We start from the raw sequence: 12,721 nt of genomic DNA, 5'->3' as shown, positions 1-12,721 counted from the left end.
TTTGAACACACCTACTCATTCAAGGGTTTTTCTTTATTTTTACTATTTTCTACATTGTAGAATAACAGTGAAGACATCAACACTATGAAATAGCACATATGGAATCATGCAGTAACCAAAAAGGTGTTAAACAAATCAACATATGTTTTATTTTTGAGGTTCATCAAAGTAACCACCCTTTGCCTTGATGCAGCTTTGCACACTCTTGGCATTCTCTCAACCAGAGAGGTAGTCATGAGGTAGTCACCTGGAATGACTGTCAGTGATTTATTTAGAATTCAAGGCACACTTAACCAGCATGGCTACCACAGCATTGTGCAGCGATACACCATCCCATCTGGTTTGCGCTTAGTTATGAGATGAGGCGAGAGAAAGAGAAAGGTTGTGAGATGAGAGAGAGAAAAAGAGAGGGGTGGTGAGATGAGAGAGAAAGAGAGAGGGGTTGTGAGATGAGAGAGAGAAAGAGAGAGGGGTTGTGAGATGAGAGAGAGAAAGAGAGAGGGGTTGTGAGATGAGAGAGAAAGAGAGAGGGGTTGTGAGATGAGAGAGAGAAAGAGAGAGGGGTTGTGAGATGAGAGAGAGAAAGAGAGAGGGGTTGTGAGATGAGAGAGAAAGAGAGAGGGGTTGTGAGATGAGAGAGAGAAAGAGAGAGGGGTTGTGAGATGAGAGAGAGAAAGAGAGAGGGGTTGTGAGATGAGAGAGAAAGAGAGAGGGGTTGTGAGATGAGAGAGAGAAAGAGAGGCGGGTTGTGAGATGAGAGAGAAAGAGAGAGGGGTTGTGAGATGAGAGAGAGAAAGAGAGGCGTTGTGAGATGAGAGAGAGAAAGAGAGAGGGGTTGTGAACCTATGGAAAGAGAGAGGGGTTGTGAACCTATGGAAAGAGAGAGGGGTTGTGAACCTATGGAAATAGAGAGGGGTTGTGAACCTATGGAAAGAGAAGAGAAGAGAGAAGAAGGGGTCATGTTTTTGCTCCATGGCCCAGCTGCTAAAACAATGTATGTGTGTGTGTGTGTGTGTGTGTGTGTGTGTGTGTGTGTGTGTGTGTGTGTGTGTGTGTGTGTGTGTGTGTGTGTGTGTGTGTGTGTGGATGAGTAAGTACATATGTAGGTGGAGAGGCCACTGGGGACACAGAGGGGAAAACAGGCCCACTCCAGGACCTTGGGGCTAGGGACCCTTAATCCACCTTGAACAGCGGCTCCTGACACACACACACACACACACACACACACACACTCTATACAAACACACGTACACACAATACACTTTTCCACAGACTAGACCCTCGAGCCTTCCCCGAAGACCCTACACAATGGACAATGGACACAATGGAAGAGACTATAGGAACCCTACTGTACCATTCACTGCACCATTCAGTCACCATTTACAGCACCTTAAAGGGATCATTCAGTCTCTCTCTCTACCCCCCCCACTTCTACCCCTCTCTCTCTGCCCCCCTCACCCTCTCTATACCCTCCCACCCCTCCCTCTCTCTCCCCACCCCTCCACCTCCCAGGAGGATATGGCTGATATCTCTGTCAGGTGGTTTAAGTTCAGCAACGGTAGATGTGTGTGTGTGTGTGTGTGTGTGTGTGGTGTGTGGTGCGTGTGTGTGTGTGTGTGTGTGTGTGTGTGTGTGTGTGTGTGTGTGTGTGTGTGTGTGTGTGTGTGTGTGTGTGTGTGTGTGTGTGTGTGTGTGTGTTCATAAGGTGGTTTTAGTATGGTAATAGTAACTGACCCAGGAGATATGGACAGGAAAGAGACGAGGAGCAGGAGGCGCAGAGAGGAGCAGGAGGCGCAGAGAGGAGCAGAGAGGAGCAGGAGGCGCAGAGAGGAGCAGAGAGGTGCAGAGAGGAGCAGAGAGGAGCAGAGAGGTGCAGAGAGGAGCAGAGAGGAGCAGAGAGGCGCAGAGAGGCGCAGAGAGGAGCAGAGAGGAGCAGAGAGGCGCAGAGAGGAGCAGAGAGGAACAGAGAGGCACAGAGAGGAGCAGAGAGGCGCAGAGAGGAGCAGAGAGGTGCAGAGAGGAGCAGAGAGGCGCAGAGAGGAGCAGAGAGGAGCAGAGAGGAGCAGAGAGGCGTAGAGAGGAGCAGAGAGGAACAGAGAGGCGCAGAGAGGCGCAGAGAGGAGCAGAGAGGTGCAGAGAGGAGCAGAGAGGTGCAGAGAGGAGCAGAGAGGAGCAGGAGGCGCAGACAGGCAACTCCAACCTGTTAAACACATTGACCAGGAGACGTGTGAGCAGTGATATGATCCAGTCCTCTAAGGAGATGTTCTGTTCAGTACATCATGTTGATTAATACAACAGCACTATTTTAGCTGCTCACACACACACCACACACACACACACGCACGCACGCGCGCACACACACACACACAAACACAGGAAATGACTGCTGGGATGAGCAGGAAATGACACAACCAGACACATAAGAAACATGACAGGCCGACACAGACACATCACAGTTCACACACAGGCCCTACAAGGGTAGAATGTAACCACACAGGCCTACAAGGGTAGAATGTAACCACACAGGCCTACAAGGGTAGAATGTAACCACACAGGCCTACAAGGGTAGAATGTAACCACACAGGCCTACAAGGGTAGAATGTAACCACACAGGCCTACAAGGGTAGAATGTAACCACACAGGCCTACAAGGGTAGAATGTAACCACACAGGCCTACAAGGGTAGAATGTAACCACACATAAATAGATCCAGAAGTCATTGGTTTCCTCTGTGAATTAGACGAAGTGTACGTATTAGGGTACACGTATTAGGGTAAGTGTATGTATTAGGGTAAGTGTACGTTTTAAAACCACCAAAATCTAAGTTTAGACATTTCTAACATATACTGCCCCTAATTTCTGTAAGAAAAGTTTCTATAAAATTAAAGATTAATTTTTCATGTAAAGTTGTATGACTTTACTTTAATAAGACAATCAAATATTTGAGAAAATACTTGACAAGTCTATTCATCCTGAAAGTATCACTCATAACAGTGGGGGGTTTGTCCAATCGTATCCACAGAGATCAATATGGAAGTAGGCTTTTGTTCTTGTCAACCAGTACTGGTACATACATGATTCAACTAAACAACTAATCATAGATTTCAATCAAAACATGATTAGTTGAATCAGGTGTGTTATTTGTTGGTCATAAATAATAAATATTCCTCCGTGGATAAGAAGCCATTCATAAAAACCATAACGTATGGCTTTCAAATTCATTATCGCCCAAAGCTGATTCACATTTGCTGTTCTGCTATTCTGTTGTTAATTAGTTCAACTCGTCTTCCTAAAGCCCGTCTGAAGACAGTTTCAACTCTCCCTCTGAAGACAGTTTCAACTCTCCCTCTGAAGACAGTTTCAACTCTCCGTCTGAAGACAGTTTCAACTCTCCCTCTGAAGACAGTTTCAACTCTCCCTCTGAAGACAGTTTCAACTCTCCGTCTGAAGACAGTTTCAACTCTCCCTCTGAAGACAGTTTCAACTCTCCGTCTGAAGACAGTTTCAACTCTCCCTCTGAAGACAGTTTCAACTCTCCCTCTGAAGACAGTTTCAACTCTCCCTCTGAAGACAGTTTCAACTCTCCCTCTGAAGACAGTTTCAACTCTCCCTCTGAAGACAGTTTAAACTCTCCCTCTGAAGACAGTTTCAACTCTCCCTCTGAAGACAGTTTCAACTCTCCGTCTGAAGACAGTTTCAACTCTCCCTCTGAAGACAGTTTCAACTCTCCCTCTGAAGACAGTTTAAACTCTCCCTCTGAAGACAGTTTCAACTCTCCGTCTGAAGACAGTTTCAACTCTCCCTCTGAAGACAGTTTCAACTCTCCCTCTGAAGACAGTTTCAACTCTCCCTCTGAAGACAGTTTCAACTCTCCCTCTGAAGACAGTTTAAACTCTCCCTCTGAAGACAGTTTCAACTCTCCGTCTGAAGACAGTTTCAACTCTCCGTCTGAAGACAGTTTCAACTCTCCCTCTGAAGACAGTTTCAACTCTCCCTCTGAAGACAGTTTCAACTCTCCGTCTGAAGACAGTTTCAACTCTCCCTCTGAAGACAGTTTCAACTCTCCCTCTGAAGACAGTTTCAACTCTCAAAGACACAGGTGTAAACCAAAAAACAGAATCAGCTGGATGAATGAAGGACAACAATAGGACAATGCCTCCATCCAAAAGTACAGGAGTAGTCGTCTTCTTGTCCGTCAACCCTGATTTAATTGTTCTCTCGTTGCGTCAATGACTACCTGTCCACAACTTGGAGAGAGTACAGAGGTTTTATAATTGTTTTTTTTATCTTGGCAAAGGCTCATAATTTGCATAACTGTAGTTTTGTGTTAGAATCAACTTAAATCTGAAATAAATTAAAAATGTTCATTGAATGTTAGAGGTATCAACACACTATTCCCATGTCTTTCAATGCACACTTAACAGGAGCACACCGGGGCTTAACAGGAGCACACCGGGGCTTAACAGGAGCACACCGGGGCTTAACAGGAGCACACCGGGGCTTAACAGGAGCACACCGGGGCTTAACAGGAGCACACCGGGGCTTAACAGGAGCACTATGGGCTTAACAGGAGCACACCGGGGCTTAACAGGAGCACACCGGGGCTTAACAGGAGCACACCGGGGCTTAACAGGAGCACTATGGGCTTAACAGGAGCACACCGGGGCTTAACAGGAGCACTATGGGCTTAACAGGAGCACACCGGGGCTTAACAGGAGCACAATGGGGCTTAACAGGAGCACACCGGGGCTTAACAGGAGCACAATGGGGCTTAACAGGAGCACACCGGGGCTTAACAGGAGCACAATGGGCTTAACAGGAGCACTATGGGCTTAACAGGAGCACACCGGGGCTTAACAGGAGCACACCGGGGCTTAACAGGAGCACACAGGGGCTTAACAGGAGCACAATGGGCTTAACAGGAGCACACCGGGGCTTAACAGGAGCACACCGGGGCTTAACAGGAGCACACAGGGGCTTAACAGGAGCACAATGGGCTTAACAGGAGCACACCGGGGCTTAACAGGAGCACAATGGGGCTTAACAGGAGCACTATGGGGCTTAACAGGAGCACACCGGGGCTTAACAGGAGCACAATGGGGCTTAACAGGAGCACACCGGGGCTTAACAGGAGCACAATGGGCTTAACAGGAGCACTATGGGCTTAACAGGAGCACACTGGGCTTAACAGGAGCACACTGGGCTTAACAGGAGCACACTGGGCTTAACAGGAGCACACCGGGGCTTAACAGGAGCACAATGGGCTTAACAGGAGCACACCGGGGCTTAACAGGAGCACAATGGGGCTTAACAGGAGCACACTGGGCTTAACAGGAGCACAATGGGGCTTAACAGGAGCACACTGGGCTTAACAGGAGCACACCGGGGCTTAACAGGAGCACACTGGGGCTTAATTGAAACAACTGTGATTTACTGTCTACTCATAAAATATTCGGAAACCAATCGTTTGAGATATACATATATACTATAGACTACAATATTATGCAAGTTAATATTTATCATATTAAACAGTATTACTTGATTATAATTTACATCCTGTGCAGAGGGAGTGTTTTTTGTGCTATCAACCCTTTAAACCCACATGAGATAAATGCCACATTTACAAAAATGCAATCTATGTATAACAATGCAAGGTTCCTTAAACAGTAAAATAAGACTAAATGCATTTTAAAATGTAAGCTGTGAATGCCTGAAATCTATCATTTTGTTGTAGTTCACCAAGTTATGTGGCTACTGTGTGACTGTGACATGCAGCCACAACCGCTAAGCATGAATTGGCAAAGAAATAGTCCTTAAAGCCCATGTGCTATCATGTGCATACAGTATCAGTCAAAAGTTTGGACACACCTACTCATTTCAGGGGTTTTTCTTTATTTAAAAAAAAAACTGTTTTCTACATTATAGAATAATAGTAAAGACATCAAAACTATGAAATATCACATATGGAATCATGTCGTAACCAACAAGTGTTAAACAAATTAAAATATATTTTATATTTGAGATTCTTCAAAGTAGCCAACTTTTGGCTTGATGACAGCTTTGCACACTCTTGGCATTCTCTCAACCAGCTTCAGGAGGTAGTTACCTGGAATGCATTTCAATTAACAGGTGTGCCTTGTTAAAAGTTAATTTGTGGAATTTATTTCCTTCTTAATGCGTTTGAGCCAATCAGTTGTGTTGTGACTAGGTAGGGGTGGTATACAGAAGATGGTCTATTTGGGAAAAGACCAAGTCCATATTATGGCAAGAACAGCTCAAATAAGCAAAGAGAAACGACAGTCCATCATTACTTTAAGACAAGAAGGTCAGTCAATCCGGATAATTTAAAGAACTTCAAGTGCAGTCGCAAAAACCATCAAGCACTATGATGAACCTGTCTCTCATGAGGACCGCCACAGGAAAGGAAGACCCAGAGTTACCTCTGCTGCAGAGGATAAGTTCATTACAGTTACCTGCCCTTCAGAAATTGCGGAGTTCAAGTAACAGACACATCTCAACATCAACTGTTCAGAGGAGACTACGTGAATCAAGCCTTCATGGTCGAATTGCTTCAAAGAAACCACTACTAAAGGACACCGATAAGGAGAAGAGACTTGCTTGGGCCAAGAAACACAAGCAATGGACTTCAGACAGGTGGAAATCTGTCCTTTGGTCTGATGAATGCAAATTTGACATTTTTGTTTCCAACTGCCGAGTCTTTGTGAGATGCAGAGTAGGCGAACGAATGATCTCTGCATGTGTGGTTCCCACCGTGAAGCATGGAGGAGGAGGTGTGATGATGTGGGGGTGCTTTGCTGGTGACACTGTCTGTAATTTATTTAGAATTCAAGGCACACTTAACCTGCATGGCAACCACAACATTCTGCAAGACTGTTGGAAAAGCATTCCAGGTGAATCTGGTTGAGAGAATTCCAAGAGAGTGCAAAGCTGTCATCAAAGCAAAGGGGGGCTACTTTGAAGAATATAAAATATATGTTGATTTCTTTAACACTTTTTTGGTTACTACATGATTCCATATGTGTTATTTCATAGTTTTGATGTCTTCACTATTATTCTACAATGTAGAAAATAGTTTTAAAAAATTATAATAAGAAAAACCCTTGAATGAATAGGTGTCCAAACTTTTGACTGGTACTGTACACCATTACATTAATATCTTAAATGTACACATGTGATCATACTTTATCTGAGAAGGTACAACAAAAATATCAGAAAATGTATTTATCTGACGGTTGCCTCAACACCAAGAGTTTTTGTTCAGCTTTGAAATTGGCCACTTGTGGGAACTTAACACATAACTGTATAACTGTCAATAACTTCAAACATCTGATTGGCTTAGAATACAAACCGTTGTGGATATAACAACCAGATGAATCGGTTGAAACATTAAACAGCTGAACATTTGTCTTGTTTTATTTTTATTTGAATCCACAGATGGAAGTGAACTTAATGGGTAAACCTTCCCCTGTGTCTAAAATCAACAAGGTGTGTTCCTTCGGGATCTACAAGAGCACATCGTCAGAGAGTGGAGGGTAGCCTAGTCTGACTACTGGGATGGACTGACTGACTGACTGACTGGCTGGCTGATTGACTGACTGGCTGATTGACTGGCTGACTGACTGACTGACTGACTGGCTGGCTGACTGGCTGATTGACTGACTGACTGGCTGACTGACTGGCTGACTGACTGGCTGACTGACTGGCTGGCTGGCTGACTAACTGACTGGCTGACTCACCAAAGGAAGCCAGAGGCCAGAGAAACCAACGGCAGCCTAAATGCATAGAAAGAAAAGATGACAGAGAGAGAGGGAGCATCAGAAAAGATGGCAGAAAGAGAGGATGACAGAGAGAGAGGATGACAGAAAGAGAGGATGACAGAGAGAGAGGGAGCAGCAGAAAGGATGACAGAGGGAAAGGATGACAGAGAGAGAGGATGACAGAGAGAGAGGATGACAGAGAGAGAGGATGACAGAAAGAGAAGGAGCATCAGAAAGGATGACAGCCCATAGAGCCAGCCAGTAGATAAGACCTACAGAGATAAGAAAGGGGTCAGGGGTCAGAGTTATACAACCTTCACCTGCTCTGGCGTCATCATCACAGACCACACACTATGACCTTTGACCTGACCTCTGATAACCCTGCCGGCGCTTCCTGACTCTCAACCAACTGTCTGAGAGAGGAATGTTCTTTCTTGGTAGAAGTGGGATATAGCCTAGCAACAAATCTAACCCCCCACCCCAACCCCCATTCACTGATACAGCCTCTCTTTTAACTCCTGATAGAGCCAGATTGGGCTGACATGATGACAGTAGTCAGGGCAGGCGTAATTTACTCTATGACCAAACACTGAGTCATGCTACAAGCATAATGTACTCTGAGTAAATACACAAAAACATGGAAATGATGCCTTTGAGGAGTGCAGTATTATAACAAATACTCCCTTCAGGAATAATTTGTTTTCGTCTGATTCTGAATGTGCCTAGTGTAAGACTACAGGCGCCTCCAGTGATGTAAAAACAAGCAACAACGACCCACTTATAACAACCCACACGCAACCGTGCATGTTAAACACACATAATTAGCATGTCCTCGGGGGTGAGAAAGGGCACGGAGACAAACAGAGCTAATGTAAATATTGAGCGAGCTGAGGGTGAGCCTTCGTGCAGCGTGCCTCCACATGGCGGTGATAAAGGATAGAGCGTGGGAGACGCGCATTCCGCGACCCCGTTTCGGCTTCCTGTCCCTCTCACCCACTAAATTAATTTCACAGATGACCAAAAAAAAAAAAAACATCCTGAAATGTAAGATGTGGAAGTTTTTTTAAATTTTTCGTCTTGAAACTATAAAGATGAACTGTGCACACATAGGCTATAATCAGAGAATAAAATATGTGAACTGACAGGCTACTGGAGCATTTTTACAGACTGGTAACAAAACCAACACTTTAAAAACTTGGAATAGGTCTAGGTTAGCATACCTTGTTGCACTACACTGACATGTATGAAGTGGCATGATGGTTGTTTGATCTTCACGGGCTGTTTATCATAGTCTATCGACTAAAAGAGGCCGCGATAGAAGCAAAACAAAATATATATATAACAGTATGCCTATATAAACCATTACCAATTAGAAAGAACTGTAAAATATATGACTGTAGCCTACGCCTTTTAATTAATGGGAATAATCGATATGCTGTGGTAGCATGTGCGCACCGTGGCGGTACTCATGAATGAGAAATAACCGGCTGCTGAATGGCTGAGCGCCGACTCTACCCGTGAAAGAACGGATCCCGAAATCCGCGTCAATGAATGACCGTTATTAACAGAGACTCTATTCGCGGGGCCAGGACACAGACAGACCCTGGTGATTGTCAATGACTGCTGGAGACCAAAATGTTGTTATGGTCAGTGACCAGAGAGAGAGACCTTTACCCCTCGACAGACCTACCCCTCGGTCCACAAAAATGGATTAAGGGAAAAGTCCTTTACCGCGACACTCACTCCGGAGTAGGTAACGTCTTGAGGCTTCTCTGAGGAAGCGCATCAATCACTGAGGTGTACTCAGAACGGCATCAATCGAGTCTGTTATACCACAGGCTACCCGTGTGTTGAAATAATGGTTTTTACATGGATGCGTTTCAGCACCAGGCGCGTTGGCGAGTCGACTGGACATACGGCTATCCTTCAGCACCTGGACCGAACACAGTGAGGGCTGAGCCGAGCTGCCTATCTCGTTGCTACCTGACCTCACTAAAAGCACGACGCAAACATTTTCATAGCCTAGGAAATAATATGAAATGTGGAACGTAGCCTAGGTTACAGGTCGGCGGTTATAAAGGTAACTGGTAGGCTAGAATGTGCGCTAAATTGCTTCCAGCGACATCCAAACAGTCGGAAGTCACAAAATGGAAAACATGAACGCAGCAGCGCTCACCTCGATGTCCGACTCACTGCATGGCGCTACGCTGATGTCTGGGAGCCAATCCTTGCTCTGTTGTTTGTTGTTATTGCTGCTGTTGTTGTTGTTGTTGTTCTCCAATCAAGTCCAATAATATGTATTAATTGTCTTCATATCATTATTCTGGAGGAGCGGTTAGACAGAGATAGGAGACTAGCGGCCGCGCCGTTACATTTTCTCCATATCCATTCTGAAGCACACTGCACTGTAGGATCCACGGTCTCTCATTCCGGGGCTGTCTGCCCTTAAAGGAGCCGCCCACGGTTCCCGCTTGCCAAAACCAGTTCACTTTGCCATAGGTATAAACGTTTAGTGGGTTTTTTTTGTGAGCCAGAGGGAAGTCCATTGTGTGTAATCCCACCAGTCTCCCTCTTTTTTCTCCCTCTCTCACTCAGAGGCGTCGTGCCCTCTCAGATTTGTCCTATTAAAAAAATAATATATACAGTACCAGTTAAAAGTTTGGATGCAATAATTCAAGGGTTTTTTCTTTACTTTTACAATTTTCTACATTGTAGAATAATAGTGAAGACATCAAAACTATGAAATAACACATATGGAATCATGTAGTAACCAAAAAAGTGTTAAACAAATCCAAATATATTTTAGATTTTGGATTCTTTAAAGTAGCCAACCACCCTTTGCCTTGTTAGCAGCTTTGCACACTCTAGGAATTCACTTGGAATGCTTTTCCAACAGTCTTGAAGGAGTTCCCACATATGCTGAGCACTTGTTGGCTATTTTTCCTTCACTCTGCGGTCCATCTCATCCCAAACCAACTCAATTGGATTGAGGTTGAGTGATTGGGGAGGCCAAGTCATCTGATGCAGCACTCCATCACTCTCCTTATTGGTAAAATATCCCTTACACAGCCTGGAGGTGTGTTGGGTCATTGTCCTGTTGAAAAACAAATGACAGTCCTACTAAGTGCAAATCAGATGGGATGGCGTATCGCTGCAGAATGCTGTGGTAGCCATGCTGTTTTAGTGTGCCTTGAACTCTAAATAAATCACAGTGTCACGAGCAAAGCACCCCTACACCATCACACCCCCTCCTCCGTGCTTCACGATTTTTAACCTTTATTTAACTAGGAAAGTCAGTTAAGAATAAATTATTATTTACAATGATGGCCTACCCCGGCCAAACCTGGATGACGCTTGGCCAATTGTGTGCCGCCCTATGGGACTCCCAATCACGGCCGGATATGATGCAGCCTGGATTCGAACCAGGGACTGTAATGATGCCTCTTGCACGTAGATCGATGGGAACCACACATGCGGAGATCATCCGTTCACCAACTCTGCATCTCACAAAGACACGGTGGTTGGAACCAAAACTCTTAAATTTGGATTTATCAGACTAAAGGACAGATTTCCACCAGTCTAATGTCCATTGCTCGTGTTTCTTGGCCCAAGCAAGTCTATTCTCATTATTGGTGTCCTTTAGTGGTGGTTTCTTTGCAGCAAGTCTCCTCTGAACAGTTGATGTTGAGATGTTCAAGTAACAGACACTCTGTGAGGCATTTATTTCGGCTGAAATTTCTGAGGCTGGTTAACTCTAATGAACTTATCCTCTGCAGCAGAGGTACCTCTGGGTCTGCCTTTCCTGTGGCGGTCCTCATGTGAGCCAGTTAACTCTAATGACCTTATCCTCTGCAGCAGAGGTAACTCTGGGTCTTCCTTTCCTGTGGCGGTCCTCATGTGAGCCAGTTAAATCTAATGACCTTATCCTCTGCAGCAGAGGTAACTCTGGGTCTTCCTTTCCTGTGGCGGTCCTCATGAGAGCCAGTTAACTCTAATGACCTTATCCTCTGCAGCAGAGGTAACTCTGGGTCTTCCTTTCCTGTGGTGGTCCTCATGAGAGCCAGTTAACTCTAATGAACTTATCCTCTGCAGCAGAGGTAACTCTGGGTCTTCCTTTCCTGTGGTGGTCCTCATGAGAGCCAGTTTCATCACAGCACTTGATAGTTTTTGCGACTTCACTTGAAGATACTTTCAGTTTTTTACATTTTCCGGATTGACTGACCTTCATGTCTTAAAGTCATGATGGACTGTCATTTCTCTTTGCTTATTTTAGCTGTTCTTGCCATAATATGGACTTGGTCTTTTACTAAATAGGGATATCTTCTGGTATACCACCCCTACCTTGTCACAACACAACTGATTGGCTCAAACGAATTAAGAAAGAAATTCCACAAATTAACTTTTAAGATGGAACACCTGTTAATTGAAATGCATTCCAGGTGACATCCCCCATGAAGTTGGTTGAGAGAATGCCAAGATTGTGCAAAGCTGTCAAGGCAAAGGGTGGCTACTTTGAAGAAGCTAAAATATAAATATATTTTGATTTGTTTAACACTTTTTTGGTTACTACATGATTCCATATGTGTTATTTCATAGTTTTGATGTCTTCACTATTATTCTACAATGTAGAAAATAGTAAAAATAAAGAAAAACCCTGAAATGAGTAGGTGTGTCCAAACTTTTGACTGGTTCTGTATATATTTGACAAAGAATTAAGCATAATGATTATGGCTCTCGATTGCAGGAAAAAGCTGTTTCAGGTGTTTGAAAAATGCAAAATTCTTCAATTTACAGTCAGTGGGGGGCTAGCCCCACCTCCGGACCACCCCCTAACCATCCTCACGTATTTTGTGCCCTCTCAGATTTTTTGGGGTGCCTGTTCTCCCTGTCACTCTCTCACCCGCACACTCCCTAAAGCCTTGGGTCTAAGCAGCGCTAGTGTCG

At 44.7% G+C, this 12,721-nt stretch overlaps 1 protein-coding gene across 2 annotated transcripts in view; it reads right to left on the bottom strand.

Moving 5' to 3' along the window:
- LOC110517470 (SH2B adapter protein 2-like) overlaps positions 1-10,212 on the bottom strand; it is a 63,327-nt gene extending 53,115 nt beyond the window's left edge. For both annotated transcript variants that reach the window (XM_036961376.1, XM_036961377.1), the window contains exon 1: positions 9,954-10,212. The gene's annotated coding sequence lies outside the window, so the exon portion shown is untranslated. The remainder of the gene's footprint in view (positions 1-9,953) is intronic.
- Positions 10,213-12,721: the final 2,509 nt, after the last annotated feature.

Source organism: Oncorhynchus mykiss, chromosome 24, assembly GCF_013265735.2.
Source record: "Oncorhynchus mykiss isolate Arlee chromosome 24, USDA_OmykA_1.1, whole genome shotgun sequence".
Lineage (NCBI taxonomy): Eukaryota > Metazoa > Chordata > Actinopteri > Salmoniformes > Salmonidae > Oncorhynchus > Oncorhynchus mykiss.
This window is presented reverse-complemented; position numbering and strand designations above follow the sequence as displayed.